Source organism: Bos indicus, chromosome 8, assembly GCF_029378745.1.
Source record: "Bos indicus isolate NIAB-ARS_2022 breed Sahiwal x Tharparkar chromosome 8, NIAB-ARS_B.indTharparkar_mat_pri_1.0, whole genome shotgun sequence".
NCBI classification, from domain to species: Eukaryota; Metazoa; Chordata; class Mammalia; order Artiodactyla; family Bovidae; genus Bos; species Bos indicus.
Genome location: NC_091767.1, coordinates 48,771,692 through 48,788,580, shown reverse-complemented (window position 1 = coordinate 48,788,580; position 16,889 = coordinate 48,771,692). Strand labels below are relative to the sequence as shown.

Below are 16,889 nucleotides of genomic sequence, written 5' to 3'. Positions count from 1 at the left end.
TTGTATTATTTTTTAGATTCCACATATAAGCAATATCATATGATATTTGTCTTTGTCTGGTTTACTTTAGTTAGTATGATAGTCTCTACTTTAGTTAGTATGAGGTCCATCCATATCGCTGCAAATGGCATTATTTCATTCGTTTTAATGGCTTTGTAATATGGTAACTCTATTTTTAGATTTTTAAGGAATCTCCATACTGTTCTGCACAGTAGCTGTACCAAATCACATTTCAACCAATAGTGTAGGAGAGTTTTTTCTCCACCCCCTCTCCAGTATTTATTATTTGTAGACTGTTGATGACATCCATTCTGACCAGTGTGATGTGATACTTCATTGTTATTTTGATTTACATTTCTCTAATAATTAGAGATGTTGGCCACTGTATGTATTCTTTGGAGAAACATCTATTTAGATCTGCCCAACTGGACATGGAACAACAGACTGGTTCCAAATAGGAAAAGGAGTACGTCAAGGCTGTATATTGTCACCCTGTTTATTTAACTTATATGCAGAGTACATCATGAGAAACGCTGGACTGGAAGAAACACAAGCTGGAATCAAGATTGCTGGGAGAAATATCAATAACCTCAGATATGCAGATGACACCACCCTTATGGCAGAAAGTGAAGAGGAACTCAAAAGCCTCTTGATGAAAGTGAAAGTGGAGAGTGAAAAAGTTGGCTTAAAGCTCAACATTCAGAAAACTAAGATCATGGCATCCGGTCCCATCACTTCATGGGAAATAGTTGGGGGAACAGTGGAAACAGTGTCAGACTTTATTTTTCTGGGCTCCAAAATCACTGCAGATGGTGACTGCAGCCATGAAATTAAAAGACGCTTACTCCTTGGAAGGAAAGTTATGACCAACGTAGATAGCATATTCAAAAGCAGAGACATTACTTTGCCAACAAAGGTTCGTCTAGTCAAGGCTATGGTTTTTCCTGTGGTCATGTATGGATGTGAGAGTTGGACTGTGAAGAAGGCCGAGCGCCGAAGAATTGATGCTTTTGAACTGTGGTGTTGGAGAAGACTCTTGAGAGTCCCTTGGACTGCAAGGAGATCCAACCAGTCCATTCTGAAGGAGATCAGCCCTGGATGTTCTTTGGAAGGAATGATGCTAAAGCTGAAACTCCAGTACTTTGGCCACCTCATGCGAAGAGTTGACTTATTGGAAAAGACTCTGATGCTGGGAGGAATTGGGGGCAGGAGGAGAAGGGGACGACAGAGGATGAGATGGCTGGATGGCATCACTGACTCGATGGACGTGAGTCTCAGTGAACTCTGGGAGTTGGTGATGGACAGGGAGGCCTGGAGTGCTGTGATTCATGGGGTCGCAAAGAGTCGGACACGACTGAGCAACTGATCTGATCTGATTTTTTATTAGGGCTTTTTGGGGGATGGGTATTGAGTTGTATGATCTGTTTATGTATTTTGGAAATTAAACCCTTGTCAGTTGCATCATTGCAAACATTTTCTCCCATTCTGTACATTGTCTTTCTGTTTTGTTTATGGTTTTCTTTGCTATCCAAAAGCTTTTAAATTTAAAAGATCATACAGCATGAACAAGTGGGATATATTGCAAGGATGCAAGGATTTTCCAAAATCTGTAAATCACTTAATGTGATATATCACATTAACAAATTGAAAAATAAAAACCATATGATTATCTTGATAGATGCAGGAAAAAGCTTTTGACAAAATCCAACATCTATTTATCGTAAAAACTCTCTGGAAAGTGGACATAGAGGGAGCATTTATTGTTGTTTAGACTTTAAGTCATGTCCAACTCTTTTGAGATCCAATGGGCTGCAGCCTGCCAGGCTCCTCTGTCCATGGAATTTTCCAGGCAAGATTACTAGAGTGGCTTGCCATTTCCTTCTCCAGGGGATCTTCCCCACTCAGGGATCAAACCCACATCTCCTGCTTATTCTTTACCACTGAGACACCTGGGAAGCCCAGAGGGAACATACCTTAACTCAACATAATAAGGGTTATATATGACAAACCCACAGCTAACATCAGTCTCAACAGTCTCAAAGCACTTCCTCTAAGATCAGGAACAAGACAAGGATGCCCACTCTTACCACTTTTATTCAACATAGTTTTGGAAGTCCTAGTCACAGCAACCAGAGAAGAAAAAGAAGTAAAAGGAATTCAAATTGGAAAATATGAAGCAAACTGCCACTGTTTGCAAATGACAAGATACTACACCTAGCAAATCCTAAAGATGCTACCAAAAAACTCCTAGAAAGAATCAATGAATTCAATAAAGTGGCAAGATACAAATTAATACACAGAAAACTGTTACATTTTTATATACTAACAACATAAGACCAGAAAGAGAAAGTAAGGAAACAATCCCATTTAACCTCACATCAAAAAGAATAAAATATCTAGGAATAAACCTACCTGAGGAAGCAAAAGACCTATACTCCAAAAACTATAAGACACTGGTGAAAGAAATTGAAGATGACACAAATAAATGGAAAAATATACCATGTTTCCAGACTTAGAAACATTTCTGACTATGATAAACTCCCTTTAGATGGTGGGTAGAAATGTGAGGATATTGAACTAGTAAATAGAGGAGGCTCTTATAAATATTCCATATTAATAACTTTTAGCAAATCTTGTAAACTTTCAGGAGTATGGGATATATTCCTCTTTTAGTTTTGCTCATTTCTAAGATAATTTTCATGGTGAATTTCAGTGTATAATTCCTTTTTGCAGTTATGTTCAGGTTTAAATGAGAGTTTATTGGCAGACGAATTGTATTCAATGTATTCAATTTTGATACACTGGTGTTAAAATTAAAAGCATACCATGCATCAATGTTTTCTCTTTCATAGGAAACTTCATCTCCAAGTGACGATGGCTCTTTCTCCCATTATATTCTGACAAAACAGTTTTAAAACTAAATTTGGCATTCCTTTGGTGAGAGAAGATGTTTTATATTAATACTTAGTTTCATAACAGAAAATGTTCTGACCTAGCATACCCATGAAAAGTGAAGTATTAATGTGTGTGCTTGTGAGGGAGTGTTCACTAGCCATTATACATATGTGGTTATGGATAGAGAGAGGAAAACAGGCCAAAAATCCAGAAAAATAAGTAATAAAAAAATCCCTGTGTGTGGTCAAGCATGAGGTTGTAGCTTGGGCCTTCAGTGACTCCAGCAATTAGTTAATCAGCCAATAAAATATGTGTTCATTTTAGATATTTAGAAGCCAAAGGACTTGAAACAACGTGATTTACATGACCGAGTTCCCCTGACTCAGGATCATATTCTTGTTCCCCAAGATGCCTTAAATATTTATCAGAACCATCTGTACTATTGAAAAAATAATCTCCACAAAGCTCTCAAGACCACCTCTACGTACAGTACTGTAGATTATGTTGAATATGATAAAAATGAAATGATTTATAGTGGTGGCAATCTAGACTTCCTCCCACCACCTCCCCAAAATAAAAGCCATAAACTGAATAGATGCTCTTTATTTTTGTTCTGAGTCAACAAGTTCAGCAATATCTCTCTAGTCAGAAGTGTTCATGGCTGCTGCTGCTAAGTTGCATCAGTCGTGTCCGACTCTGTGCGACCGCATAGAAAGCAGCCCACCAGGCTCCCCCATCCCTGGGATTCTCCAGGCAAGAATACTGGAGTGGGTTGCTATTTCCTTCTCCAATGCATGAAAGGGAAAAGGGAAAATGAAGTTGCTCAGTTGTGTCCGACTCTTCGTGACCCCATGGACTGCAGCCTTCCAGTCTCCTCCAACCATGGAATTTTCCAGGCCAGAGTACTGGAGTGGGGTGACAGTGCCATCTCCAAGAAGAGTTCACTGGGGAGGAAGTAAGTTTCTACCTAAAAATTTGAATATTTTTATGAAGAACAATGTTCATCTCAGAACAAGGAAATATTGGTCACAAAATACATTAATAAAATGTTCTCAGGGTTCCAAAGTTTACAGATGCATGGCATGCTTGGGAGGTAGAAATTCACCAACAGGAAAATGACAATAATTCACTAACATGTATAAGTCTGGATTTATTAATAGTCCTCACCCATTGCTTATTGGCTGTGTGAACTTGAGTTATTTTACTTTCTCAAGTCTCAGTTTCTTCATTTGTTATGATGATTTTAAAGGAGGAAAAATAATTTTCTCTCCGTTCTTCTGAGTTCTAGCTGAGACCCCTATAATGAAAAACAGATTAATAAGAGAAAAATGAAAAAATGTTAAAATGTATACCTCATGTATACATGGTAGATACAAAGGGGAAAATGAGTAACTCTCTAGGGTGGCTTAGAACTCTGGCCTAAATATCGTCTTCATCCAAAGACCAAAGAAGGAAAGGTGAGAAAAGGTTAGTCACAGGAGGCTATTAGCACAGTAGACAAGGACAAGTTTGTTATGCAGATTCGAGTTGGTACCTTCCCCACTGATAAGATTCTCTCTCTTTTTTTTTTTTTTTTTTGAGCCAAACTTCTCCTTCTGGTACACAAAGGGAGACACTCTTAACCAATGGAGAGTCTTAGGGTTGTCGTGAGGATTTAGTGAGCTAAGGTAAAGTAAGGTATTCAGAACACAGCTGGAACACAGAAAGTGCTCAATAAAAGTTAGCTATTATTACTTCAGTGGAGAAGGAAATGGCAACCCACTCCAGTATTCTTGCCTGGAAAATTCCATGGACAGAGGAGCCGGATGGGCCACAGTCCATGGGATCACAAAGAGTCAGACATGACTGAGCAACTGCACATGTACATTATTATCTCAGGTTGATGGCTCTTCATGTGTGGCCCCTGGACTAGCAGCAGTAACATCACCTGAAGCTTAAAGATGCAAATGCTCAAGCCTCATCCCAGACCAACTGAATAAGAAACTCTGGGGGCAGGACACAGTACTCTGTTTTAACAAGTCCTGAAGGTGATTCTGGTAACTATTGAAATTTGAGAACCATGCTTGTGGAATATAGGGTAAAACAAACAAACAAAAATAAGTTTTAACACAAGTTATCATTAAGAACTTCTGTTTTCATGACTATTTAAATTCAGGAGAATGCTTGGTTTTCTTTCTTTCCTTAACTAGAAAAAGAAATGCAGCAGTAGCTTGAAAACAATAGGATTTCTGTAGAATAACTCTTAACATCTTATTTTTGACTTTGCTTTGCTCCTTTGTATTACACAACCATGTTCCAAGAGATCTATTATTAAATTGCGTTACTGTATTTTGTAAAGCCAAGAATACAATGGAAAAACTCACTTAAAAGAGAGAGCATATAGTATTTGTGATAATTATTAGATTGAACATTTGAACACAACCTATTACTCATTAGTCTTAACCAGTTCTATAAACAAGATCATATGACTGTAAGGTTACAGCATAGGCATATGGTGAATCAGTGACAAACCCGGGTACAGGCATGTGTGCAGGGCTTCTAAGTCTGTGCATTGTGGCTTGAGTATAGTCAATAAGGTATGTACACAGTTAAAGGTAAAATTGCCTTTAGAACAAAGTAAGCCACAGTGTATATTTTTGTCACTTCAGCCTCCACATGGCTGCCATAGAGATGTTTCTAAAGAACACATTTAATCATGTCACCAAACAACTTAAAAGATTTAAATGGCTCCCTTAAGCCTGGTATGAGAGTCTCTGTAATCTGGCACCTGCTGACCTATGTCATGGACCTCAGTCCTATAATTATACCTCCTTTTTTTATGGAGCCTTCCTTGACAATCCACTCCCTATCACCGGGGAGTTGGTCCTTCCTAACTCAGAGCTTCTGGAGCACCACATGCAGATTTCTAGTAGTCATTTTTACATTACATTATAATTGTTTGCACTTCTCTCTCTAAACAAGACCTTTACTTGACTGTTATTGATGGCAAGAAGCAATTTTTATTTTAGTGTCCCCCGCAATTGGCATAAAGCCCAGTACAAAACAGACAATAAATAAAGATATTATGTGGATTTAAAATGTAAGATCTATACATAAGCCAGAGATCAGCCCAATAAAATACAGCCATCACCTGGAGCCTCTTTCTTAGTCCTATATTAGGACCAAAATCTTTGAATTTTGACAAAAATCTCTGCCACTTCCAAGGTTCCAGTGTCATCCTCATTCTGGCAGACAGTCTCCAAGATGGAATGTCCTGTTCCCACTGTCTTCTAAGAGCCACTAAAACTCATTTCATTTAAGACATTCTGGCCCCAAAAATTACTACATCTGCTGATATTCATTGAAACCTCCAAACTTTCTCTCAGGCTGTTTGCCATGAGCTTTACAGGTTTAAGAGTTAAGTCAAAACTGCAAACTAAGCTGGGCTTAGCATTTTTAAAGCAGCTGACCCCCCATTTGTTAGCCTACTAAGTATAAACCTCCTGACTCCAGAATCATGGTACTTATTAATATTTGCTGATCTACAACTCATCACTCTCCATCTGACTTCCCTCACAGCCATGCTACCATTTCACTTCTCAGATTAGCATTTTAGAATACTTTCCCTTCTCCACTTGGCTCTGCTGTGTGCCCCTGATGTTTCATTCTTGTTAAATTGTTCGGCCTCGAAGCATTCGGCTGGGGGTAGCTGGAACACCCAGCAAGCTATCTAAGCCAGTTCCGTCCCTGGAGCACTTAGTGCTTGAGCGCCAACACCTTGAATTAATCGCAAATTGTTTGAGAATATCCTATTTGTTTGGTTGCTCATTATCATCTCCCTAGTTACTGCCTTATCCCTTAAGCCAAAGGACACATTTTCAGATTTTAAGTAAATTGGAGTAATGGATGGGTCTGGATGGAATGACAATAACTCTCCCTGTAAGTACCAGCTCTTCACTGTCTGCCTGGAGAAACCAAGTGACCTTCCCCTGTTGCTGATTCTGAGATATCCAAGACTCCTCCTTGCTGGAAACTTCTGTAATGCTTTTTAGCAATGACTAACAGAAGCTTGTTTTCTTATCCTTACAGGGCTTCCGTAAGGATTAATTCAGTTAATATAAATAAATCTAGGTGGTGAAGCACACTACACACATTGTAAATAATCAATAAACTAACCATTTTTGCAACTGAATTTTGGCAGCTGTATTAGTTTCCAAAGGTTGCCATAACAAGTACCAAAACTGGCTTAGAACAATAGAAGTTTATCGTCTCACAGTTCTGAAGGTTAGAAGTCCAAAATCAGAGTTCGCAGGACCACGGTTTCTCTGTTGGCTCTATCAAGGCAGCCTGCATTGTCTCTTCTGCTTCTGGTAGTTGCCAGCAGTTCTCAGGGCCTTGACCTGTAGATGCATCATTGTGGTTATATGGCCATCTTCTCCCTGTGTGTCTTGATATCATCTCCTTTCTGTGCTTATCTGTCTCTGTCCAAATGCCTCATAATGACACCAGTCCTATTGGATTAGGGACTAATGACCTCATTTTATCTTTATCACCTCTGTAAAGATTACATTTCCAAATAAGGTCACATTCTGAGGTACTAGGGATTAAAACATCAATATATCTTTTGGGGAGAACACAATTCAATCCATAACAGAAGTGAGAGATAGCAGAATATGTTACCTTAAAATATGACTGTAGGAGTTTAGGACATGCTACTCCAAAATATGCCCCTTTGGTATATTGACTATTTTGAGCCGAAGGCACTTGAAAAACAGCAAATGCTGGGAGAGGCTTTCTCTGAACTCCTCACGTGTGTCTAAACACAGCTCTTCCGAAAGGAACTCACTTGTCATAAATCTCTTCCCCAGGGCCTTCATTAGGCAGAGAAAACTGACTCCTATCACAGGAGAGAAGGTTAGAGGTCAACACCACACTGAAACAAACTTTGCCACAAACTATCATATCTCACATATATGTTCTTCTAAGGACCCATTCAACTTTCCTAAAAATCATCCACTTTCTACTAAGAAGCCTACATACATCCTTTTTCCCCTTTCCCTATTAAGATAGTATTTAAGTCTGAATTCTAAGTCATCTCAGGGAGTTACTCATTTTCTTCTGTGTATCTCCCATGTATACATAAGGTATACATGTTAATAAACTTGTTTATTTTTCTTTTGTTAATCTGTCTATTATTACAGAAGTATCAGCTAGAACTCAGAAAAGTTCAGTTAAGTTCCATTGCTCAGTCATGTCTGACTCTTTGCGACCCCATGGACTGCAGCACACCAGGCCTCCCTGTCCATCACCAACTCCCGGAGTTTACTCAAATTCATGCCCATTGAGTTGGTGATGCCATCCAACCATCTCATCCTCTGTCATCCCCTTCTCCTCATGCCCTCAATCTTTCCCAGCATCAGGGTCTTTTCCAATGAGTCATGTGGCCAAAATATTGGAGTTTCAGCTTCAACATCAGTCCTTCCAATGAATATTAAGGACTGATTTCCTTTAGCATGTACTGGTTAGATCTCCTTGCAGTCCAAGGGACTCTCAAGAGTCTTCTCCAACACCACAATTCAAACGCATCAATTCTTTGGCACTTAGCTTTCTTTATAGTCCAACTCTCACATCCATACATGACCACTGGAAAAACCATAGCCTTGGTTTTTTATGCTTAAATGCTCTCTAGATTGGTCATAACTTTCCTTCCAAGGAGTAAGCATCTTTTAATTTCATGGCTGCAATCACCATCTGCAGTGATTTTGGAGCCCAAAAAAATAAAGTCTCTCACTGTTTCCACTGTTTATCCATCTATTTGCCATGAAGTGATGGGACCGGATGCCATGATCTTAGTTTTCTGAATGTTGAGCTTTAAGCCAACTTTTCCACTCTCCTCTTTCACTTTCATCAAGAGGCTCTTTAGTTCTTCACTTTCTGCCATAAGGGTGATGTCATCTGCATATCTGAGGTTATTGATATTTCTCCCAGCAATCTTGATTTCAGCTTGTGCTTCCTCCAGCCCAGCACTTCTCATGATGTACTCTGCATATAAGTTAAATAAGCAGGGTGACAATATACAGCCTTGACGTACTCCTTTTCCTATTTGGAACCAGTCTGTTGTTCCATGTCCAGTTCTAGAACTCAGAGAAGTAGAGGGAAGTTACTTTTCCTCCCCTGTAGAAGCCCATTTTGGTAAGGCTATAGAATGATTTTTACTTTTTTAATAACTGACACAATTTTATTTTGTTAACCTCCCTTTTCTTGCTGGGGTGCAGGACTCTTTACTTATATTTCAATTTAATTTCTTTTCTGTTCTTGAAATAATCAGATATGTTACCCCCTTGGGCTCTCACCATCCCCAGAGAGCACCTGCCAGGGGTAGGGAGAAGGCAGTGGGACATGTGGGGACCAGCTCTTTAGGGGAGAGAAAAGCTAAAGACCCCAGTTTGTAGCACTGGCAGATATCCACTATGTATTGATGCTATACGCAGTAGTCCCACCAGGGCTGATCCAAATCACCAACAAACTGGCAACATTCCTGAAAATTTAAACTCAGTCTCCGGAGCAAGTACGAACTGCTTCCAGCACCCCGCTGAAGGCATGGTCTGCCTTCTCATGACTGCCTTCTCCCTTTCTCCTCTCTGATTCTTCAACCCACATTTACCCTTGAACTTCAGGTAACTGAGGCAATAAAGGCCAACACTGACTTACTTGAGATGCAGCAAGTTGCTCTCTGCAAGTGCATTGTTTCTGGTAATTGTTGCTGTCTCTTATCCACCAGTTTGGCAGGGCCTTCTCTGCATGACTGGTGTCCAGGTACTAGATGTGCGTTGTTGGTTCATTGCAGGGTCCTGACAGGTCTTCCTCTACATAGGGTCTGATATGGAAAATCCAGCTTTATATTGGCCTCTAAGCCCCACCCCTTTCCTTGTGACATTTAACCTACAGACTTTTTGTAACTGGGATCCACTCTTCCACAGTCCTTCTGAGAGACACCTGCAAGAAGGCTTTTGCCCCTTCCATCTTCTTTGGCATCTACCTAATGGAGAATAATCTAAATATCTTTGCAAATAAAATGGTGGGAAATGCAGATATTCTCTGGTTCAGCCGTGTCTTTCCTACCACTTTCTCCTTGCCTAATTAGTATCAAACACTCTACTGGTCCAATAGAAAGCAACTTTAAAACAAGAGATCATGTGGAGAAGAAGGAACAGATGACTCTGACATCCCCAAATATGTACAGGAAAAGGAGAGGAGCAAGTCTAAAGTCCTTCTTTGAGTAGGACAATATGAATTCCACAATATGAATTCTGCATTCTTTCAAAAGTCATCGTCTTCCTCTCTCTGGGCCCTCCTTAAATGTGATTCACTGATAAAGATAGGGAAGCCAGTTTGGCTTTCCGAGCAGTAGGAGTAAAGATTATGACTTAAAACTGGCCCTTGGCCTTGGAGAATTCTGTAATTTTATTATCAGAGCTTTGAGTCCATTGTATTTGCTACATTATTGAGCAAACTTTGGGAGGAGAAAAAGATATTATTAATAATAGATAACATTATGAAAATAGAATAATCATACCTCACAATGCTCCCTTACATTATTATTCTAGCAGCGGAAGGGGAAGAAAAGCTTGTTTTTAATCAAAACTAACTCTAATTAAATCTGCCTTCCAAGTTGGAAGAACAGAGGGAGGAATTAATTTATGTTACTGGGAAAATAAGTCTCTATGCTGCCCTCTTTCAATGGCAGAGACTGATAGGTAAGAAGGATTGAGACCAGAGTAGACGACTTAGCAGAGCAAGAGCACATTCATTTGTCTTTGGGTACACAAGAAGATCCCTAGAGCAGAGACTGAGGATAGTAGGGTCTATTTCCACTTCCAAGGGGGAAGCAACAGAAGTAAAGAAGGGAGATGGACTTTTCTGGAGGTACAGTGGATAAGAATCCACCTACCTACGTAGGGATCATGGGTTTGATCCGTGGTCTGGGAAGATCCCACATGCTGAGGTGCAACTAAGCCCATGTGCAACTAAGCCAGTGCTCTGGAGCCCGCGAGCCACAACTACTGAGCCCACAAGCCACACCTACTGAAGCCCTCATGCCCTGGAGCCTGTGCTCCATGAGTGAAGCCACCGCAATGAGAAGCCCGGGTACTACAGCTGAAGAGTAGCCCCTGCTCGCCACAGCTAAAGAAAGCCCATGCACAGCAACAAAGACTTAGCACAGGCAAAAGATAAATTAATCATATATTTTTTAAAAACTCAAAAAAAAAGAAAAAGGAGGGAGCAAAAAGATAAAAGGAAAGCAACTCTGTGGTGACTGAGAATTGCTTTGTTTCATTTTTTTCTGTTTTCCATTTAAGATACTTGCTCTGCTAGGATATAAACCCCCTTTTGCATTCTCACATGTGCAGTAAAGACTATTACACATAAGTGTCCCCCAAGGGTAATTTTTTCATGTAATTCAAAGAGAAGGGGATGTGTACAGTGTTAGTTCAGCATGGGATGGAAAGAAGGGAACTTGTACGGGAGATGAGAGGCTAAGAACATGGAATAAGTTCTCCCAGAAGCAAGAAGTAGGAGCCAGCCCTGAACCAATATTAATCCCTGGAAAGGTATAGAAATCTTGAAGAAGACAGAGAACAGAAGGTCTGTGCTGACATCTGGGTTTTATTAATAATACTGTTGCTACTGTTATTATTCTCCACTAGGAAGCCAAATAGAACACACACAACACACCTCCCAATAACATCCAAGGCATGATAGCCCCTATATCTAGGTCAGGGACTTGTGAGAGGCCTATTATCAACTCTCTACATGCCTCTAATAAGCACTGACTTTTATTCCTACTCAGGGTCATGTGGTGAACAACTTGGAAAATGTAGCCATGTCCTGGAGCTGACATGTGGGTAGCCAGGATCACCTCAGGCCAAGTTGCTACGAACAGCTACTATCGTTCTTCAATCTTAAGTTAATAGAGGGTGAACAGCAGGTGCCCTCAAGGTGGCCATTCCTTTCCCAGAAACTGAAATCTGTCAGGGAGCACTGAGTGCACAGAGTTGAGTAAATCTGAGCCAATCTGCACTATTGTGAGGCATGCTGTCCCCGTGTCCTGCTGACCTGCTTGGCAAGAGCACGAGCTAGAACTTTGGTCCTAAACAAATATAAAATGTGCTTCTTTAAAGAGACAGCATTAGAAAGTTTTTGCTAATAAACTTTTCTTTTTAGGAATGCCACATCTTGTCATCTGAGAAGTCTCCCACGTGGCGGTTTTGCGATAGTGGCCACAGCTCTGTAACAGTAGCAGCAAAGCCCTCAGCTGGTGGTATCTCACTTTGTGAAATTCAAATCCACAGATACATACCCGGGACACTAGCGATCAATGTGCCCTCTACCGTGTCACAACATGAAGTGAGGGCACAAGGACCTTTCGGCACCTACTTCACACACTTCTTTTCAGAGACCTCAGTGGGTTTTTCTTTGTTGCTTTTTCCTGCTTTTTAGATGTGCATTTCTTTTGTTAGTTGTGTATTTTCCTCAACGTAGAGTGAAAGTTTTTAATATTTGAATTCCACAAAAGGACCTAATGATAATACAACTCAACTACTTTAAGCTGCCCTAAGCTACTGTGATCAACACACAGTATGCTGAGTTTCCAGAGCGGGCAGTGCACACAGCTCCTTATCAGGTGTGCTTTGGTGTACATTTACACCATGTGCCTGTGACTGTCTTTCGTCTTGGTAGAGTCCTTGCTGCTTGTGAGAAGGTGCACTACTACTTTCAATAAAGACAGCCTTTATTGTTAGGGTCACTTATTGTGTAAGCTTGGAAGAGTAACAAGGTTTGTGTCTCACTTTTCTCTTTCACACAATTGCTGCTGCTAAGTCGCTTCAGTCGTGTCCGACTCTGTGCGACTCCATAGACGGCAGCCCACCAGGCTCCCCCGTCCCTGGGATTCTCCAGGCAAGAACACTGGAGTGGGTTGCCATTTCCTTCTCCAATGCATGAAAGTGAAAAGTGAAAGTGAAGTCGCTCAGTCGTATCTGACCCTCAGCGACTCCATGGACTGCAGCCTAACAGGCTCCTCCGCCCATGGGATTTTCCAGGCAAGAGTACTGGAGTGGGATGCCATTGCCTTCTCTGTTCACACAATTAGGTTGTTGTATGATCTTCTGTCTAGCAAGCTCCCTCATGAATCACCATGGCATACAAAGAAGAATCAGTTAGTGAACCATACCTCCAGTACCAAACTTCAGTGTACCCGGCACATGAAAGCAAAATAATTGAAAAGTGGAAGAGAGAAGAGAAAGAAATGAAATGAGGAAGAAGTAAAAGAAGAAAAGGTAATGGGCTTATTTAGCCATTAGGGAAGCTCTGGGCTCTCCTTGTATTTTCCATTCACCTCTGTCCTTGGCTAGAAAAACTGCTCTAAAAAAGAAACTCCATACCGGGGAGTAGAGGACGGGGTAATACTCTTAGGCTATATGAACAGTCTTTATACTTGTCAGCAAGTAGTTCCTTTTGTCCACCTTGATAACCCCAGTGTCTTGTACAGTACAAGTACTCAGTGGAGGGGCTGACAAATATTTGTATAATAAATGTTTAAAGCTAATGTGGAAACCATTAGATGAAAGGTTGATAAGGAAAGGGAATGATCAGGCTGTGAATATTTGAATTCAAGAATCAATATTTATATCACTAAAATGAAATGGTCAGATCCAATGTGCCTCCTGAAGCGATGTGATGTGAAACATATAACGTCATATTCTAAAAAAAAAAAAAAAAAAAACTGAACCTGAATTGGGTCAAGGTTGTAGAACTGAATTCCAATTAAAAAAAAAAAAAAGCATGTGGAGAAACAAATTAAACACCACCTAAAGGAAACAGACAGTTCAGGACATTCTACAGGTCAACTCATTGGTATCTTTAACAAGTCAATAACAAGGATAAAAAGAAATACCATGGACCTTAACAGAATTCCAATTTGACCAAATAAATTATACAAAGACAATTAGGGAAATTGTAACATGTACTGAATGTTAAATGATCCCACATCATTTAACATACAGTACAATAAAGTTATGACTATGTAGGAAAATATCCACATTTTTAGAGCTGTATATCAAAATAGAATGGTGTGATATTGGAGGTGTGCTAAAAATATTTAACACCCATGAATAAAGAGAAAGGGAATAGATAAATATTGTGTGGCAAAATCTGTATAATCTGGGTAATAAGTATAAGAATGACATGTAGAGGAGTACACTTTGTTCTTCTCCATACTTTATGTTTGAAACATTTATAATATAATTCTTTTCAAAGGTAAATACCCTGGGGCATGTTCTGCCCAGGAAAGGGCATAGGGAACTTTTGAGGGGCTAGAAATGCTCTCCATATGATCTGGGTGGTAGTTACATGAATGTGAACATATGTAAAACTCTTCAAACTGTACACTTAAAATTGTGCTTTTTTTTTTTTTTTTTGCTACTTGCTTTTTTATTTGCTTAAAAATAGTTTCAGGTGAGCATTTAAGTTATACTGCACTAAAATAAACAAACTAATCTCCCATCTTTAGGAGAGCAATTAAATAAACACCTGCATGAGAAAGTAAATGTAGTACATATCTGCTTCCCTGGTGCCTCCACTTAAGAGATTTCTGAGAATTCCTGCATCACTCTTTACCTAGTCTTCTACATGCCAAAAAGCAAGGACACTCAGTCACTGAGCATGCAGTCTCCATTTTTAGAGACTGGAAAAACTATCACCAAGTTTCTGAGGGTTTGAAAAAGAGGTAATTACAAGCACTGGCCTTGAGTCATCAGCATCTCAGCGTCCTGGAGAAAAGTAGAGGAAAAATTGAAGTGTCCTAAGGCAAACAGACTCAAGGAGAAAGACCTGGGGGAGGGTCAGAAGCAACAGCATCAGCAGAGGGACAGTGGCTCCCTGGGGTTGAACCTCTAGGTCTGTGGCTCAAAAATCTATGTTGTGCCAGACAATCCCACCCTCACAAGTGGATGCATGCTAAGTAACTTTAGTTATGTCCAACTCTTTGTGACCCTACGGACGGTAGCCTGCCAGGCTCCTCTCTCCACGGGATTCTCCAGCCAAGAATACTGAGTGGGTTGCCATTTTCTCCTCCAGGGAATCTTCCCAACCCAGGTATCCAACCCAGGTCTCCCACATTGCAGGCGGATTATTTACTGCTGAGCCACCATGGAAGCTCCACCCTTACCAGAAGATCCTGGGAACAGCCATGAGGGACAGGTGATGATGCTGCTCCTAGCTGCAGGAAAAGAAAGGAAGAGAATAACAATGGAGTGAGCAGCTATCAAAGGTCCTTTCCCATGGAGACCATAGAATGAAGCTTGGTGAATGTGGAGCACTAAGACTTTAGTGTAGTTTATTGTAATGACTGAATCTGATCCCTTTCATTTTCACAAGAGAATACTACAGAGAAGGGAACAGAATGCCTGAAAGGAACGGGAGAAAAGCAAGGAGGTAGGCAGCTCTGATGATCTCCAAATGACCTTTGAGGTTGTTCTTCCTTTGTCTTGAAGAAGAGCACACTTTCACAGCCAAGCCTCTATGGTCCAGGCCTATAGGATCTAAGAAGTCCCACAGCCATCCCTTTCAGTTCAAACTGGAAGAGTTTCTGCTGGGGTGGCTGATCAGCTCCATGGTTCACATCCCACTAATACCCTTTCAAACGGATGTTCCACCACACCCTTTGTGCTCTCTGCAATATATTGATAGACACTGAGAACTTTCAAAATCTTTAAATTCTGGTTCTTGTGTTTTACTATAAGCCTTCAGAGAGAAACAAACTGCTTCATCAACACTTTGCTTAGAAAACTAGTTAAACACCCAGTTTATCACTCACAGGTCCTACCTCCCATGAAATACTGGAATGTGAACAAAATTCAGGCAAGTTCTTCGCCACTTTATGACAAAGGATGCCATTGCCCAATAACATATTTCTCATTCCTGAGACTTTAACAGAATGGCCTTTACTGTCCATATTTCTATCATGCTATTCATGATTATTTAAATGCTTTATAAAGATAGATGCTTTCTTTATAAAACTCCTCTTTTCTTTCTGAGTTCTCTCATACCAGAATACCTTTAACAATCTTCTTACGGTAATCTTGGCTTCTCTAGCATGCATTTCAAAACTCTTCCATTTTCCACCCAGTACCAAAGCCACTTCCACAGTACTCCACCTCATGGTACCAATTTCTGTATTAGTCAGCTCTGGCTTCCAGAGCTAAATACCATAGACTGGGTAATTTAAATAACAAATATTTACTTTTCTCACAGTTCTGGAGCTTGGAAATCCAAGATCAAGTTACTGACAGATTCAGCGTCTGGTAAGAACCCTCTTCCAGGCTTGCAGATGGCTCTTTTCACTGTGTCTTCTCATGACAGAGAGAGAAAACTCTGATGTCTGCTCCTCTTCTTATAAGGGCACTATCTCATCCAGAACTCTGGTTTCTAGTTACCTTCCCAGAGCCCTACCTCCTAATACTGTCCTGTTGGGGATTAGGGCTTCAACATATGGATTAAGTGTATACACTCAGTCTATAAAATTACTATAGCATAATCTAGTTGATCCTGACTGTACAAACCTTATGACAATAAAGGAAGACAGCCTCAGTATGAAGCCAACATTGTAGATAGCAAAGCGGAAGAATAGATAGGGCTTTTGATAATCATTGACTGTCTGGACCATCACTCGTGGAAAGGCCATTTTACTGCTAGATTTACCAGTTACATAAGAAACAAATTCCCTTATAATTTAAGGTATTTGAATTGAAACCACTCCACTGGTACAGTGATTATATTCTGTACTATATGACCCCCAACAATGCTGTGTCTGAATGGAGTAAGCAAGGGCACCAGACTTCTGAGCAAACGACATGCAGGCTGGGTAATGGTCTGTGAAGTAGCTGGATACAAAAGTTCTGTCCACAGGGACATTATATCCAGACTGACCAAAATCAATCCACTTGGCTTCAAGT

At 40.3% G+C, this 16,889-nt stretch overlaps 1 long non-coding RNA gene across 8 annotated transcripts in view; it reads right to left on the bottom strand.

The window, feature by feature from the left end:
• Positions 1-950: 950 nt before the first annotated feature.
• Positions 951-16,889, bottom strand: part of LOC139184549 (uncharacterized) — a 192,670-nt gene continuing 176,731 nt past the window's right edge. For 5 of the 8 annotated variants that reach the window (XR_011568069.1, XR_011568062.1, XR_011568064.1 and 2 more), the window contains 3 exons: positions 8,666-15,154; positions 7,555-7,771; positions 951-7,274 (listed from right to left, as the gene is read on the bottom strand). This is a non-coding gene — a long non-coding RNA (uncharacterized lncRNA). The remainder of the gene's footprint in view (positions 7,275-7,554; positions 7,772-8,665; positions 15,155-16,889) is intronic. The other 3 variants (XR_011568067.1, XR_011568065.1, XR_011568063.1) reach the window with 3 other exon arrangements.